The sequence below is a fragment of the Mesoplodon densirostris genome, chromosome 3, assembly GCF_025265405.1.
Source record: "Mesoplodon densirostris isolate mMesDen1 chromosome 3, mMesDen1 primary haplotype, whole genome shotgun sequence".
Classification (NCBI taxonomy): domain Eukaryota; kingdom Metazoa; phylum Chordata; class Mammalia; order Artiodactyla; family Ziphiidae; genus Mesoplodon; species Mesoplodon densirostris.
In genome coordinates, this window is record NC_082663.1 from 164,436,011 (window position 1) to 164,452,972 (window position 16,962).

The 16,962-nt window shown below is 40.9% G+C and overlaps 1 protein-coding gene across 1 annotated transcript in view; it reads right to left on the minus strand.

Moving 5' to 3' along the window:
* Positions 1–16,962, minus strand: part of DOCK2 (dedicator of cytokinesis 2) — a 412,654-nt gene that overhangs the window by 244,398 nt on the left and 151,294 nt on the right. The window lies entirely within an intron of this gene.

The following is a 16,962-nucleotide window of genomic DNA, read 5'->3' on the forward strand; positions in this document are numbered from 1 at the left end:
GTAGCTCTGTGTCTGAGTTCCAGCTCTGCCCTTGCCAGCTGTGTGACCTCACTTATCATCCTAACCTTTCTGAGCTTCAACTTCCTTATCTATAAACTGTGGAAGGTTCTCTCACCAGTCTTTCAAGGTTGACGTGAACATAAAAGTGATACCTGCCGTGGTGAAAAATACACTCGCCTAATTCCACTGCAGGATAATCTGTAGGTCTGAGATAGATCCTGGACATCTGTGATTTCTGAATTTTATGTGGGTTATTCTGATGGCTGAGAACCATGACACAACACAGTAAAGCTCTAGAAATGAAGGCTTGTATTTGGGAGCATCCTGTGACTCCAGGACCTAACCAGACCCTGACATCAAGACAGTGATAAATAAATGGTAGCTGAAAAAGCAGATGAGCACTCACTCATTCATAAGTACCTTATTAATCTTTGCTGCATTCAACTTAACTGTGGTTTGTCTCTTAATGTAACAAATGAATGGAAAATAGATTCATAGTTGGGGGAGGGAGAATGAGATAACAAAAGAAGATGTGCTTATTTAACAAACCCCTCCCCACCCAGTGTGCTTTCTGTGACTACTGGCACCCAAAGACAAATAGCCCAGAGCTTGCTTTCTCTCTCTGCCCCAGACTCACTTCTTCTGTATGTTGGCTAATCTCCGATTCCCCAGCCCTGTGGAGCTCACCAGAAGAACCTTTGCCACCAGAGCTTCCATCAGAGCATATAGTTTACAGAAACAATTTCTCATACTCCATTAAATCCATCCAGACCTCAATCTCTTGCTAGGTTTGAGCTCCCCCCACCATCCAGCCTTTCCCCACAACTGGCATTTCCTCCTGATGCTCAGTGGTGGGCAAGAGAAAACTGCCCTTTACTTCTTGGCTGCAGGTGAACTTCTCTCCTGACTTCCTTCCCGTTTGTTTCTTCAAGCCTTTTTCCTGACTTAACAGTCTCGTATTTCTTGCATTATACGAACGTGATGCTTATGGTAGTAACAACAATAGCTAACTTTCTGTGAGTTCTTACTAAATGCCTGGCACCTCGCTAAACATTTTACTTCCTCTCACAACAAGACTGACGCTGTTATGATCGCCATTGTTCAGATGAGGAAACTGAAGCCAGAGAGGTTAAGTAATTCGTCCAGGGTCACCCAGCCAGAAAGTCAGGGAAAAGAATTCAAACCCAGAAGTCTGGCTCCAGAGCCTGCTCCTCACCCAAACCCCACCCAGGCTGACTGGAACATGATCACAGATCTCTGGTTGTTACTGTGGAGCTTCATTAGCCTCTTTCCATATGTCAAGATAGATAGGTACCCTGCCTTCCATTGAGCCAACTTCCAACTGCTTTCAGTGACTTCTGATCTTTTCTTTCCCTTTTAGAAAATCTTCAGTGCTTTTTTCATTACTCCTTTATCTTCTCTTCATTCCTTTGCAATTTCATCAACCTAAGCCCACTGCAAATTTATATGATAGTTTCCATTTCATGTTATTTTTTTTTCAGGATTACATCTCTTCCTTTACCAATACAGATAATAAAACCCTTTTCTCTTGCCCTCCTGCCCGCTGCTTCTTTTAAATAGTCATTTCTTCTTAGTCCAAAGAGTAGCAATTAGACTGCTTGGGAAGTTAGGTATTTAAAAGTCAAAAACTGACAAATTCAATTCATTTCACTCTGAAAGCTCCCAATAAGGGAGGCTGTGTAGCAGAGTGTTCTGGGATCAGACAGATTTGAGCTTGAATCTCAATTCTGCTTATTTGAGCTGGGTGACCTTGAGCAAATTACCTTTCCTCTCTTGAGTTTCAGCCTCTTTATTTATAAAATGTGGCAAACAGTAGAAACCTCAAAGTACTGGTTTGAGGAATAAATAAAGTACTGCAGGGAAAGCCCTCGATACTAAGGGTTGGCACGTAGTAAGCCTTCAATAAGTGGTGGCTGCAACTCACGTTCCCCTAGGTCTGCAGCAGCGTTCCGGCCAGGCTTGCAGATTCCCATCACGTAGCAGAGAGTGCAGCACAAGGCAATGCATAATCTAAACTCTGGATGATATTGAAATGCCGTCCAAAGAATGTATAGCATATATGCAAATGGAAAACTTTCAAGATGATAAACCTGTGCAAAGCAGTAAAAATGCAGCCACAAATCTCCCGCCGTTAATTGATCCACTGTCAGGCAAGTGGAGGGAACCTCCAGGAAAGTGTCTTCTGGGCTCGACTAAACAGTGGCTTATAATTGAAATGACAAAGTCAGTCTTCCTGTTATGGCCCTAGCAAAGAAATTAATCCATCCAACCTAAACACACTGCAAATCGTAGTGACTTTTTTCTTTTAATAATCATAGGCTGTGAGATCTGGAAGGAACTTGGAGTCCTTTCTTTAAATGAAATCTTATCCATAAACTTACTACAATAACATAGTAAAAGGAGAACTCGAAGTGGGTGGGGCAACCCCTGTCTTCCTAGCTCACCCTAGGCCTGAAGCCAGCCCAAGGACTTTGTAGGATGAGGCTCAAAACTACTGCTTTCCTACAGTATTTCCAGAATTGTAATGGAGCATGCCGTATATGAGACGATTTTAAGTAATAATACACAGACACAGCATTTCCTAACTTTGAATCAAATTATGTGAAAGGTATCCCCTTCTTTCATTGTTTTCTTTAACCCTTTCAATAACACCAAGTAGAAAAATCTCTCTTTGGCGCTAATGTGTTTTTAATACCCCTTTAGTTCATGCATGACTCCTTTGTTAATAAAGAGGAAAGTCCTCAGGTTAGAGCAGACAGTACGCAACAGCATCTAGTTAGAACTTAATAAAATTGTTTCATTTTTATTGTGTTTATTTCTAAAGTTATATTTATGGCTAGTGTTTAGGAAAAAGATCCAAAACTTGGAAATAAAGCAAAACGAGTATGCATGGTTTTTATTTTATTTATTTATTTTTTGAGCCTACTATTTTATTTTTGAATTTCTGAATTTTATTTTATTTTTTTATACAGCAGGTTCTGATTAGTCATCCATTTTATACACATCAGTGTATACATGTCAATCCCGATCTCCCAATTCATCCCACCACCACCCCCGCCCCCCCCGTCACTTTCCCCCCTTGGTGTCCATAAGTTAGTTCTCTACATCTGTGTCTTAATTTCTGCCCTGCAAACCGGTTTATCTGTACCATTTTTCTAGGTTCCACGTATATGCGTTAATATGCGATATTTGTTTTTCTCTTTCTGATTTACTTCACTCTGTATGACAGTCTCTAGATTCATCCACATGTCTATAAATAACCCAGTTTCATTCCTTTTTGTGGCTGAGTAATGTTCCATTGTATCTATGTACCACACCTTCTTTATCCATTCGTCTGTCGATGGGCATTTAGGTTGCTTCCATGACCTGGCTATTGTGAATAGGGCTGCAATGAACACTGGGGTGCATGTGTCTCTTTGAATTATGATTTTCTCTGGGTATGTGCCCAGTAGTGGGATTGCTGCGTCATATGGTAATTCTATTTTTAGTTTTTTAAGGAACCTCCATACTGTTCTCCATAGTAGCTGTATCAATTTACATTCCCACCAACAGTGCCAGAGGGTTCCCTTTTCTCCACATCCTCTCCAGAATTTGTTGTTTGTAGACTTTCTGATGATGCCCATTCTAACTGGTGTGAGGTGATACCTCATGGTAGTTTTGATTTGCATTTCTCTAATAATTAGCGGTGTCGAGCAGCTTTTCATGTGCCTGTTGTCCATCTGTATGTCCTCTTTGGAGAAATGTCTATTTAGGTCTTCTGCCCATTTTTTGATTGGGTTGTTTGTTTTTTTAATACTGAGCTGCATGAGCTGTTTATATATTTTGGAGATTAATCCTCATGGTTTTTAAATAGAGTATTTCTGATAAGCCCATACTGGGGGAGAGGAGGAAGGTGCTCTTACCCTCTCAGGAAATGTATCTTTATTTGATTAACCATCTATGATTGATTAGAAACCAGAAATATCATAGCTATATAAAGATGGAGGTTGACTTGTAGAAAAATGACCAAATGTGATTTTGTTTTGTTTTGTTTTTTTGCTCGTTCTCCAAAGGTTCTACTGATCTGTAGAATTTTGTCTTACTGTAAGGACAATTTTCTATAAGCATCTCTTCTCCCACAGAAAAATCAAGAACTCTAAATACTTTTAAATCAGCTCTTTCATTGTTCAGTTTTCTCCCTAGTTTATCAAATACAACTTTGATACATGCTATCTAACTGTATAAGATGATATTTTTAACCGTCTGAGGGCTCTACGTTATACAAGTGATGCTGACTCCTTAATGGCAGTGATGTAAATTTCTTTATTTTTATCAAAGTTACAAATGTATGTAGTTTAAAAACATTCTCCAAGGTTCATTAAAAAAACAAAACAACAAAACAGCAGTGCCTCACCTTCTCCTCGCCAGGGGAACTTCTTTACTTCTTTTAGCTAACGTAGTTGTTATTTTGGTATTTATGACCATGTTGCCAGTAACAAACTTACTTCTTTTTTCAGCAAATGTCTTCCTCTTTCTGGTATTGTCTGTAAACCCTCCACCATGTAAGACAAGGATTTCACTGTTGTTTCCCCCTCTGCCCCATTAGGCCCTGGCATCCTTCCCATTTCTCCTTCTTCCCATACAGCCACACTGTAATTTTGGTTTGATCAGTAGTTGGTGTTTAAAATGTTTTGTAAACTATGACCAATTCCCATTTCTTGTACAACTTTTCATTTCCCAAAATGAAAAAAGCAATTTTGGGGGAAAAAAAATCAGATATTCCTTTTAGTTCTTCAGATGATTGTTTTTAAACTATCTTTTCCCTAATTCATGATTGCCTCTTCTCCGATTTTTCAAAATTCTCTCTGCCTATTTTTAAGTTTGCTTTGCCTCATGGAGTCACTGTTTTCCTCCAAGTTACTCGTCTTCTGTTTGCCTGTTTTGCACTCTCTCTTTCTTGTTAGAGTTCTTCCTTAGTTCTCTGTAACTGGTGGTGGTAGGTCACATTTCAGTGCGGGTGACTTGAAGGCTGTTTGCCAACTCTGGGCATATGAGTAGAGCTTGTGGTCTGGGAGCTTCACTGCAGGGTGATCTGGTTGGGACAGTTAGTAGGAGAGGCTCAAGTATCAGTATATACAAGTTTTTCTTCTGGATCAGTCTGGGCTGGTCGGATTACACAGACAAGAATTCTCTGATTTCTCTTGCCTGAAGGGTTAAGACCTGGCTGCCAGCATTCCAGGAGCTGAGTGGGAGGAAAGTGCTAGAGCCTTCAGCTTCCAGGACACATACTTTGGTTAAAAGCTTATTTTGAGTATGGCATCACTGCCTTCGATTTTGCCTGGTGTACGCTACTCCAGATGCCCGCTGTTTTATCCTCTTTATAGAATAAACCTCCAGTGACCCAGATGCATGGAGTCAGGCTGCTTCTTACACAGACTTGCAACTGATCCTACTTGTTTGAACTCCTCTCCTTCATCCCACCTCCAGCGGTACCCGGTACTACCATTACCTGAAACTTTGGGGGAATCGTTGCTTTAGGTTGGAAGAGTTTTCAGCTTTCCCCACTGCTGGCTTATGAATCACCCTTCTTGGGTCTGCTGCGTCATTTCTTACTTTTCCACTTGATATCTACCTTCCTTTTAAAAAAACTCCCTTTAATATTTTTCAGTAGGTTTTTAACAGGGAGCAAAATATATAACTATGTTTCATCTACCATCTTTTCAGATTTCTACCCTAAAATTTCATGTTTAAGTGTTTATAAGTGAGCTGATTTAATTAGAAATATTAAAAGTACATGGGATAATGGTTAAATAACAAAAAATGAGATTGTGCAATACGAATGTCTGAAGCTTTGAAAAGAGTTCTAACCCAGCTCCTAATTTTACAGAAAGAAAAACTTCCATTTTTTTTTTGGAGGGGGGTGCGACAGTATAAGGTCATGTGACCAGTGACAAGTCGTGTCATTAGAGCTAGAATGAAAAATCAATTCTGCTGAGCAAGGTCCAGCCAACTGTTCCCTCTGCTCCAGCATGCGAACAGTCTTGGTCCTTGTGTTCATGCCAAGGACAATCCCAGCTCCTCTTTTCAGTATTAAGATGAAGAATACCAGGTCACAGCTACAGAGTTAAATCCAACGACCTTCTTTGTTCGTTTAGCAAAAGAGAAATAATGCATATTCTGAGCATGACATCTATGGCCACTACTATTTTTCTCTGCTCTGTGTTCCTATAAAAGTCTTTTCAACCTCATTCTTATCTTGAAGCCACCACAAACACTCACCTAGAAAGAAAATATCCTAAATTCCAAAAGATAGTACCAGCCATCACCTAAAGCAGAGTCGCCCTCTCTCTTTTTTTTGACTCCTGGAGGTGATGTGGTTTTCTCATGAGTTCTGGGTTTAATGCTAGTTTATTTCCTCCTGTGTGAACTGGTTTCCATCCTGAAAGACTTGACTTCACTGCACAACAGCTTATTGTGTGAAGCAAGCGACAGAGGCAGCTGATGACTCAAGAGAAGTGGGAGTCGGGGTCAGTGCAGTCGGGCGGGGGGGCTTTGCTGGACCCCATCATCTCTGCCTCTCCTACCCACTGGACCACGCCCCCCCCCACCTCCCAGGTAGGACTTGGACAATGCCTTCATGTGGTCATGAGCGTCTGCACCGTGGGTTAGCTTTCTCTAGAAGGGGAGAGTTTGAGTTGGTGGTAGAGGGAGATAATAAAGGAAAAGAAGATGTGGGTTCTCATTCTCACGCTGCTGTTACCTGACAATCTTGAGGTCATCCTATAAGCTAGGAGCTGTGCATGTAGACTTGACATCTATGATCTCATTTAGTTTTTTAAAAAAAATCCAGTGAAGCCCCAGATGTGAAATATGAGGGTAAGAGAAGCTTAGTCACTTGCCCAGGAATTATCCACTCACTGGGGGCCAAGCCTGAACCCAAGCTCAGCTCTGTCTAATTCCACGCTCTTTCCCTGATACGAAGTGCAGTGGTGCTGGGAGGTGGGAGATGCTTCAGGCCCTCCAAAACCTCTCTGGCAATGATTCTCAGGGTTACGAAAATACAGAGTCTCTCCTCGCACAGAGGTTATGGAGCTACCACTAATTATGCTCCTTTCTTCTGTTGGTCAACCTTACATCTCTGAGCCTCAGTTTCCTCATCTGTACACAGGCATAACCGCACCCACAGGATCAGAATTATCTTGAGAATCTCATGATTCTCTGCAGGTATTTCTAACACTGATCACTAATATTTTTTGAGCTTTTACTACATGTTGTGCATACATTACCTTAAGGAATTCTGCAAGCCCCTCCCTATGAAATGCAGGAAATACTTCTATTATCCCAGATTTACAGATGAGGAAATAGACTCTGGCTGTGGTCACACACCATGTAAATGCTGATCCAAGTTCCAGCCCAGGCCTGTCTGACTCGAGTCCAGGCTTCTAGCTGCCACTGCCTCCATCTTTTAGGATCACAGAAATGAATGGATGCGGCAGCACTCTGCAGATGATAAATTATTCAGCAAATTTGTCCAAAGTAGATAATAACACAAACATTTGTGTGCACAGCTGTTTATAGCATATTGTATTGCTTATAATATCCAAATGTAGCAAGCAAGATAAATGTCCCCAGATCAGGGATCCTGTTACATAAATGATGGCTTATCCACACAGTGGAGTAGGAGAGCATAGACATTCCTTGATCTGGAAAGATAGCCTTAATATATCAGTAAGAGGAGACGATAGAGCACCACATGTGATAGAAGCTCAGTTATGTTTTTGAAAAATATTTTCTATGTCCAACAGGTCTGGAAAAATGAATAGGAAGTCATTAAACAGGGAGAAGAGGGAGAGATGTGAGGTTAAAGGGATAAGTTACTTGCTATGGTTTGTTGGGCATCTTCACAGTCATCATGTATAGTAACAAAGAAAATAGAACTATTGCCCAATTGGAACAAAATGAAAGTCAGTCTACACACCTAAGGAATCATATTACAGAGGACTGAGTGGATACCTATCAGGGACTGCAGTGTGCTGCAGGCAGCCCTGTGTTCAGAGGTGAGGGCGCTTCCCCTCCTGAGGGCTCCCACCCTGTGCTAGCGTGTGCTCACATGCTGGAGGGCTGTTGTCAACGTTACCGAGCGGACAGAGAAGAACTACAAAGTCACGTGGGTGAACACTTTTGTAGAAGGCGCAACTATGAAATATTTTATTCCATTTATCAGATGCTTTTAACTTCCATTTCCTGGCAGGTGAAAGAAGAATCTACTTAAAGCAACCAGAAAAAAAAAATGACAAAACCATCACCTCCCACAGAAAAATCCCATTGTGCCTAGAGAGAAATGTTGCTTTTATTCAGATCCTGCAAGTTGCTCTGTGGGGTTTTTATTAAAATACACTGAAATCTCCAACCTACAGCCTAGAATGGAAAAAATGAAACCCCCAAGGTCTATGAGTCCAACATCTTAATGCTGATGAATGGAGGCTGGTTGGAGCCATTTATGAAGATGTACCTTGGAGATGCTCCACTTTTGGGTTTTGTTCTTCAAAACAGGAGGAATCTACGGGGATTGTGTAAGGAAAAATGGATATAGAACACAACTAACATATGTTGAATTCATACTATGTGCCAGGCAATGGGCTATGTGCTTTGTATTTATTATCTCACCACATCTTGACCAAAACCCTGGGAATAAATATTACCCTATTTTAAGATGTAAAATAAGATCCATTCTAATCTGATTATTATTACCATTCAGTATATACCGAGCACTTAATATATGCCAGATACTATTTGTAAGTTCTTTACACGAATATCTCAGCTAATTCACAGAATAATCTTATCAATGTACTACACTGGCTCTCCCCATGTTACAGATGAGAAAATTCAGAGGTTTATGAAACTTGTCCAAAGTCACAGAACTGTAGGTCGTGGAACTGGATTTGAATCCATGTCCTCTTGGTTGCAAGGCTCCTGTGTTGTATACATGGCTATTTATAGCAATTTTGTATTGTTTGTAATAGCTAAATGTAACAAGGAAGATAAATTTGCAAATGGCCCACCAGAAATGGGCACCTTTAAGGTCTCCACTGTAGAAATGGGGTCTGTGAACTATTTATAATATTTTTTAAAAATTAACAGAAATTGTACACTCACTCGTTTTCAGTGTTATTACATTGGCTTAGGGCAATGTCAAAATTCCTTGTTTGAATGAGAATAAGATAAACTCCAGACAGGAAGGCTGTTTAACTCTGCTGGTTTAGAAAATTCAGAAGGTGTTTATATATTACCCTTTTTTTAATGAGTAAATAAATTATCTAATGTTTAATATATTTTGCTTGTTCAGAAGACAATGTATTTTATGCCTCCATCAGAATATGGTAAGGAGTGGTGGAAAAAACCCTGGTGGTGAAGATCTTTGCTCCTATTTATCCAGAAAGTCATTCAAATATGGTTCCACCCTTCCATGCCCTGATTACGCAGTAAGCCTTCTCCCTCCATTCCTGCTCTCCTCTCTCTCTCCCCTTCCACTAGCAGTCTGGCATTTCTCTTCTGCTTCCTTCTGCTTCATGCCTCTGCTTTGTCACCAGTCTTCACCCACCATCCTGGGATGGCTTTAGCCACAGGCAAAGAAGGTACCCATTCAGACCAGAATGATTCTCCCCCACTCCAAATGATTCCCCAAACATGCCTCCAACTATTTGTTGATATCTGAGGTTCCATGAATAAAATGTCATTCTTTGACTGAAGGCTAATTCTCTCCTGTTAAAATGAGGCTCCAAATGAGAGCATTAGAATACTAGACTATAAGCTCCTCTGAGGTAAAAGTCATAACATATCCACTCCTACCTGACCCCCCTTCATGGCTGAACAAATAGATTGTGAATCACCTGTGAGATCCTTGAGGACAGAGATTAGGTCTGTGTCATTATTTTAGGTTCAACACCTAGCACAAATATCTGACACACAAGAAGTAATTACCACATTTTTATTAAGGGGATGTAGATTTTGTTTAATTAATTAATTAGAAAAGCAAATACGAGATGTCAGATAATTGTTGTAGAGAGTAAGGAGAGATTCTTAGATAAGGGGATGACATCAGAATGTCGAATCTAGAAGCTTCTGGGCGTGGACTTCCTCAACTGTATGGGCTACACAAATGACTAAGGGGTTCTTAGACAAGCTGAGAGTGGAAGCAAAATACATACACAATCTTCTAACCTCCTTCCCACAGTGAAAATGTCCCTAATCCTCCCGACAAAGAATATAGATACCAGACAGCTCGTCTGGTGGTGACTGATCTAGTCTCTTCAGCAGGGTCTCCCCAAATCAAAACTCTACTGTCCGGCCCGCCGCCGCCGCCCACCGCCGCCCGCCGCCGCCGCCGCCGCCGCGGGGCCTGTGTGCGAGCGCGGGTCACTGTCCGCCCCGCCTTCCGGGGGGCCTGGGCACCCCGCCACTGCCGGGGTCCCGAGACCCGGGGACGGCTTTCCCGGGAAAGCGCACGGAGAGCCACGGGCTGCTGCAACGTCACGCCGGCCTCTGCCGCCGCAGGCCCGCCCCACACTGCGCGCCCCTCCCTCCCCTCTGCCTGAGTGAGCCAGAGCCCCCGAATCAGCGGCTCCTTTAAACCCGTCCTGTCTGAGCGAAGAACGGACGCCCTCCGGCGACCTATGCACAGAGGCGGGGCCAGGTCCAAGGCTGAGACCCGGGAGCTGTGAGAGCAGAGTCAGGGAAATCTCTCTGTGCAGCCTCGGAGGCAGCGGATTAAAGCTCCACGGTCCATTTGATGTGCCCTGCGTCTGTGGAGTGCATGAATGGACAGCGAATCATCCCAAATTGAGGAAGTGGACTTTGAGGACAAGATTTAAGACTTTCCCCCCTTTTCCTCTTTTTACAACGAATTATTCCAAATTAAGGAGGTGGACTTAAAGAGCAAGATTTCAGACTTCTCGCCCTTTTCCTCTTTTTACAACGAATTATCCCAAATTGAGGAGGTGGACTTGGAGAGCAAGATTTTTGATTTTTCCCCCTGCTCTCTTTTTGTGAATGTGTATGTGTAATCTTCTGTGTAAGATTCTCTCTGTATAGCTTTGCTTCCACCATATGTCCCAGGGTTCTATCGGTCCGTTTTTTTTTCAATAATTACTTTCTAATTTTAATAACGCTACTATATTTCATACTTTATTCTATTTTACTTTACCTGCTCTTTCTTTTTTTCCTACCTTCCCTTCCTCCCTCCCTCCCTCCGCTCTTCCTTTCCTTCTTTCTTTTTCTTTCCTCCCTCCCTCCCACCCTTCTTCTTTCCACTTTCTTTTTCTTTCCTTCCTCCCTCCCTCCTGTCTTTCTTTCTTTCTTTCCTTCCTCCCTCCCTCCCTCCCTTCTTCCATTCACTCTTCCTTTTGCTTTCATTCCTCCCTCCCTCCCTCCTTTCTTTCCTTCTTTCTTTCCATCCTTCCTCACTCCCTCCCTCCTTTCTTTCTTTCTTCCTTCCTTCCTTTCTTCCCTTCTTCCTTTCTTTCCCTCTCTCTTTCTTTCTTCTACTAATTCTTTCTTTCTGCTTTTTCTCCCTGTTATTCTGAGCCGGGTGGATGAAAGGCTCTTGGTGCTGCAGCCAGGAGCCAGTGCTGTGCCTCTGAAGTGGGAGAGCCAATTTCAGGACACGGGTCCACAAGAGACCTCCCAGCTCCACATAATATCAAGCAGCGAAAACCTCCCAGAGATCTCCATCCCAACACCAGCACCTAGCTTCAGTCAACGACCAGCAAGCTACAGTGCTGGTCACCCTATGCCAAGCAACTAGCAAGGCAGGAACACAACCCCACCCATTAGCAGAGAGGCTACCTAAAAACATAATAAGGCCATAGGCACCCCAAAACACACCACCAGACGTGGACCTGTCCACCAGAAAGACAAGATCGAGCCTCAACCACCAGAAAACAGGCATTAGTCCCCCCCACCAGGAAGCCTACACAACCTACTGAAACAACCTTAGCCACTGGGGTCAGACACCAAAAACAACGGGAACTACGAACCTGCAGCCTGCAAAAAGGAGACCCCAAACACAGTAACATAAGCAAAATGAGAAGACAGAAAAACACACAGGAGGTGAAGGAGCAAGATAAAAACCTACCAGACCTAACAAATGAAGAGGTAATAGGCAGTCTGCCTGAAAAAGAATTCAGAATAATGATAGTAAAGCTGATCCAAGATTCTATTTCCAAGATCCATAATCTTGGAAATAGAATAGACAAAATGCAAGAAACAGTTAACAAGGACCTAGAAGAACTAAAGATGAATCAAACATCGATTAAAAACACAATAAATGAAATGAAAAATACTCTAGATGGGATCAATAGCAGAATAACTGAGGCAGAAGAACGGATAAGTGAGGTGGAAGATAAAATAGTGGAAATAACTGATGCAGAGCAAAATAAAGAAAAAAGAATGAAAAGAACAGAGGACAGTCTCAGAGACCTCTGGGACAACATTAAACGCACCAACATTCGAATTATAGGGGTTCCAGAAGAAGAAGAGAAAAAGAAAGGGACTGAGAAAATATTTGAAGAGATTATAGTTGAAAACTTCCCCAATATGGGAAAGGAAATAGTTAATCAAGTCCAGGAGGCACAGAGAGTCCCATACAGAATAAATCCAAGGAGGAATACACCAAGACACATATTAATCAAACTGTCAAAAATTAAACACAAAGAAATCATATTAAAAGCAGCAAGGGAAAAACAACAAATAACACACAAGGGAATCCCCATCAGGTTAACAGCTGATCTCTCAGCAGAAACTCTACAAGCCAGAAGGGAGTGGCAGGACATAATTAAAGTGATGAAGGAGAGAAACCTGCAACCAAGATTACTCTACCCAGCAAGGATCTCATTCAGATTTGATGGAGAAATTAAAACGTTTACAGACAAGCAAAAGCTGAGAGAGTTCAGCACCACCAAACCAGCTTTACAACAAATGCTAAAGGAACTTCTCTAGGCAAGAAACACAACAGAAGGAAAAGAACTACAATAACGAACCCAAAACAATTAAGGAAATGGGAATAGGAACATACATATCAATAATTACCTTAAATGTAAATGGACTAAATGCTCCCACCAAAAGACACAGAGTGGCTGAATGGATACAAAAACAAGACCCATATATATGCTGTCTACAAGAGACCCACTTCAGACCTAGAGACACATACAGATTGAAAGTAAAGGGATGGAAGAAGATATTCCATGCAAATGGAAATCAAAAGAAAGCTGGAGTAGCAATTCTTATATCAGACAAAATAGACTTTAAAATAAAGACTATTAGAAGAGACAAAGAAGGACACTACACAATGATAAAGGGATCGATCCAAGAAGAAGATATAACAATTGTAAATATTTATGCACCCAACATAGGAGCACCTCAATACATAAGGCAAATACTAACAGCCATAAAAGGGGAAATCGACAGTAACACAATCATAGTAGGGGACTTTAACACCCCACTTTCACCAATGGACAGATCATCCAAAATGAAAATAAATAAGGAAACACAAGCTTTAAATGATACATTAAACAAGATGGACTTAGTTGATATTTATAGGACATTCCATCCAAAAACAACAGAATACACATTTTTCTCAAGTGCTCATGGAACATTCTCCAGGATAGATCATATCTTGGGTCACAAATCAAGCCTTGGTAAATTTAAGAAAATTGAAATTGTATCAAGTATCTTTTCCGACCACAATGCTATGAGACTAGACATCAATTACAGGAAAAGATCTGTAAAAAATACAAACACATGGAGGCTAAACAATACACTACTCAATAACGAAGTGATCACTGAAGAAATCAAAGAGGAAATTAAAAAATACCTAGAAACAAATGACAATGGAGACACGACGACCCAAAACCTATGGGACGCAGCAAAAGCAGTTCTAAGGGGGAAGTTTATAGCAATACAATCCCACCTTAAGAAACAGGAAACATTTCGAGTAAACAACCTGACCCTGCACCTAAAGCAATTAGAGAAAGAAGAACAAAAAAACCCCAAAGCTAGCAGAAGGAAAGAAATCATAAAGATCAGATCAGAAATAAATGAAAAAGAAATAAAGGAAACAATAGCAAAGATCAACCAAACTAAAAGCTGGTTCTTTGAGAAGATAAACAAAATTGACAAACCATTAGCCAGACTCATCAAGAAAAGAAGGGAGAAGACTCAAATCAATAGAATTAGAAATGAAAAAGGAGAAGTAACAACTGACACTGCAGAAATACAAAAGATCATGAGAGATTACTATAAGCAACTCTATGCCAATAAAATGGACAACCTGGAAGAAATGGACAAATTCTTAGAAATGCACAACCTGCCAAGACTGACTCAGGAAGAAATAGAAAATATGAATAGACCAATCACAAGCACTGAAATTGAAACTGTGATTAAAAATCTTCCATCAAACAAAAGCCCAGGACCAGATGGCTTCACAGGCGAATTCTATCAAACATTTAGAGAAGAGCTAACACCCATCCTTCTCAATCTCTTCCAAACAATTTCAGAGGAAGGAACACTCCCAAACTCATTCTACGAGGCCACCATCACCTTGATACCAAAACCAGGCAAGGATGTCACAAAGAAAGAAAACTACAGGCCAATATCACTGATGAACATAGATGCAAAAATCCTCAACAAAATACTAGCAAACAGAATCCAACAGCACATTAAAAGGATCATACACCATGATCAAGTGGGGTTTATTCCAGGAATGCAAGGATTCTTCAATATATGCAAATCAATCAATGTGATACACCATATTAACAAGTTGAAGGAGAAAAACCATATGATCTTCTCAATAGATGCAGAGAAAGCTTTCGACAAAATTCAACACCCATTTATGATAAAAACCCTGCAGAAAGTAGGCATAGAGGGATCTTTCCTCAACATAATAAAGGCCATATATGACAAACCCACAGCCAACATTGTCCTCAATGGTGAAAAACTGAAACCATTTCTACTAAGATCAGGAACAAGACAAGGCTGCCCACTCTCACCACTCTTATTCAACCTAGTTTTGGAAGTTTTAGCCACAGCAATCAGAGAAGAAAAGGAAATAAAAGGAATCCAAATCGGAAAAGAAGAAGTAAAGCTGTCACTGTTTGCAGATGACATGATACTATACATAGAGAATCCTAAAGATGCTACCGAAAAACTACTAGAGCTAATCAATGAATTTGGTAAAGTAGCAGGTTACAAAATTAATGTACAGAAATCTCTGGCATTCCTGTACACTAATGATGAAAAATCTGAAAATGAAATCAAGAAAACACTCCCATTTACCATTGCAACAAAAAGAATAAAATATCTAGGAATAAACCTACCTAAGGAGACAAAAGACCTGTATGCAGAAAATTATAAGACACTGATGAAAGAAATTAAAGATGATACAAATACTGCCGATGCAGGGGATACGGGTTCGTGCCCCGGTCTGGGAGGATCCCATATGCCGCGGAGTGGCTGGGCCCGTGAGCCATGGCCGCTGGGCCTGTGCATCCGGAGCCTGTGCTCCGCAACGGGAGAGGCCACAACAGTGAGAGGCCCACATACCGCAAAAAAAAAAAAAAAAAAAAAGATGATACAAATAGATGGAGAGATATACCATGCTCCTGGATTGGAAGAATCAATATTGTGAAAATGACTCTACTACCCAAAGCAATCTACAGATTCAATGCAATCCCTATCAAACTACCACTGGCATTTTTCACAGAACTAGAACAAAAAATTTCAAAATTTGTTTGGAACAACAAAAGACCCCGAATAGCCAAAGCAATCTTGAGAACGAAAAACAGAGCTGGAGGAATCAGGCTCCCTGACTTCAGACTATACTACAAAGCTACAGTAATTAAGACAGTGTGGTACTGGCATAAAAACAGAAAGATAGATCAATGGATCAGGATAGAAAGCCCAGAGATAAACCCACGCACATATGGCCAACTTATCTTTGATAAAGGAGGCAGGAATGTACAGTGGAGAAAGGACAGCCTCTTCAATAAGTGGTGCTGGGAAAACTGGACAGGTACATGTAAAAGTTTGAGATTAGATCATTCCCTAACACCATACACAAAAATAAGCTCAAAATGGATTAAAGACTTAAATGTAAGGCCAGAAACTATCAAACTCTTAGAGGAAAACATAGGTAGAACACTCTATGACATAAATCACAGCAAGATCCTTTTGGACCCACCTCCTAGAGAAATGGAAATAAAAACAAAGATAAACAAATGGGACCTAATGAAACTTCAAAGCTTTTGCACAGCAAAGGAAACCATAAACAAGACCAAAAGACAACCCTCAGAATGGGAGAAAATATTTGCAAATGAAGCAACTGACAAAGGATTAATCTCCAAAATTTATAAGCAGCTCATGCAGCTCAATAGCAAAAAAACAAACAACCCAATCCAAAAATGGGCAGAAGACTTAAATAGGCATTTCTCCAAAGAAGATATACAGACTGCCAACAAACACATGAAAGAATGCTCAACATCATTAATCATTAGAGAAATGCAAATCAAAACCACAATGAGATATCATCTCACACCAGTCAGAATGGCCATCATCAAGAAATCTAGAAACAATAAATGCCGGAGAGGGTGTGGAGAAAAGGGAACCCTCTTGCACTGCTGGTGGGAATGTGAATTGGTACAGCCACTATGGAGAACAGTATGGAGGTTCCTTAAAAAACTAAAAATAGAACTACCATATGACCCAGCAATCCCACTACTAGGCATATACCCTGAGAAAACCATAATTCAAAAAGAGACATGTACCAAAATGTTCATTGCAGCTCTATTCACAATAGCCCGGAGCTGGAAACAACCTAAGTGTCCATCATCGGATGAATGGATAAAGAAGATGTGGCACATATATACAATGGAATATTACTCAGCCATAAAAAGAAACGAAACTGAGCTA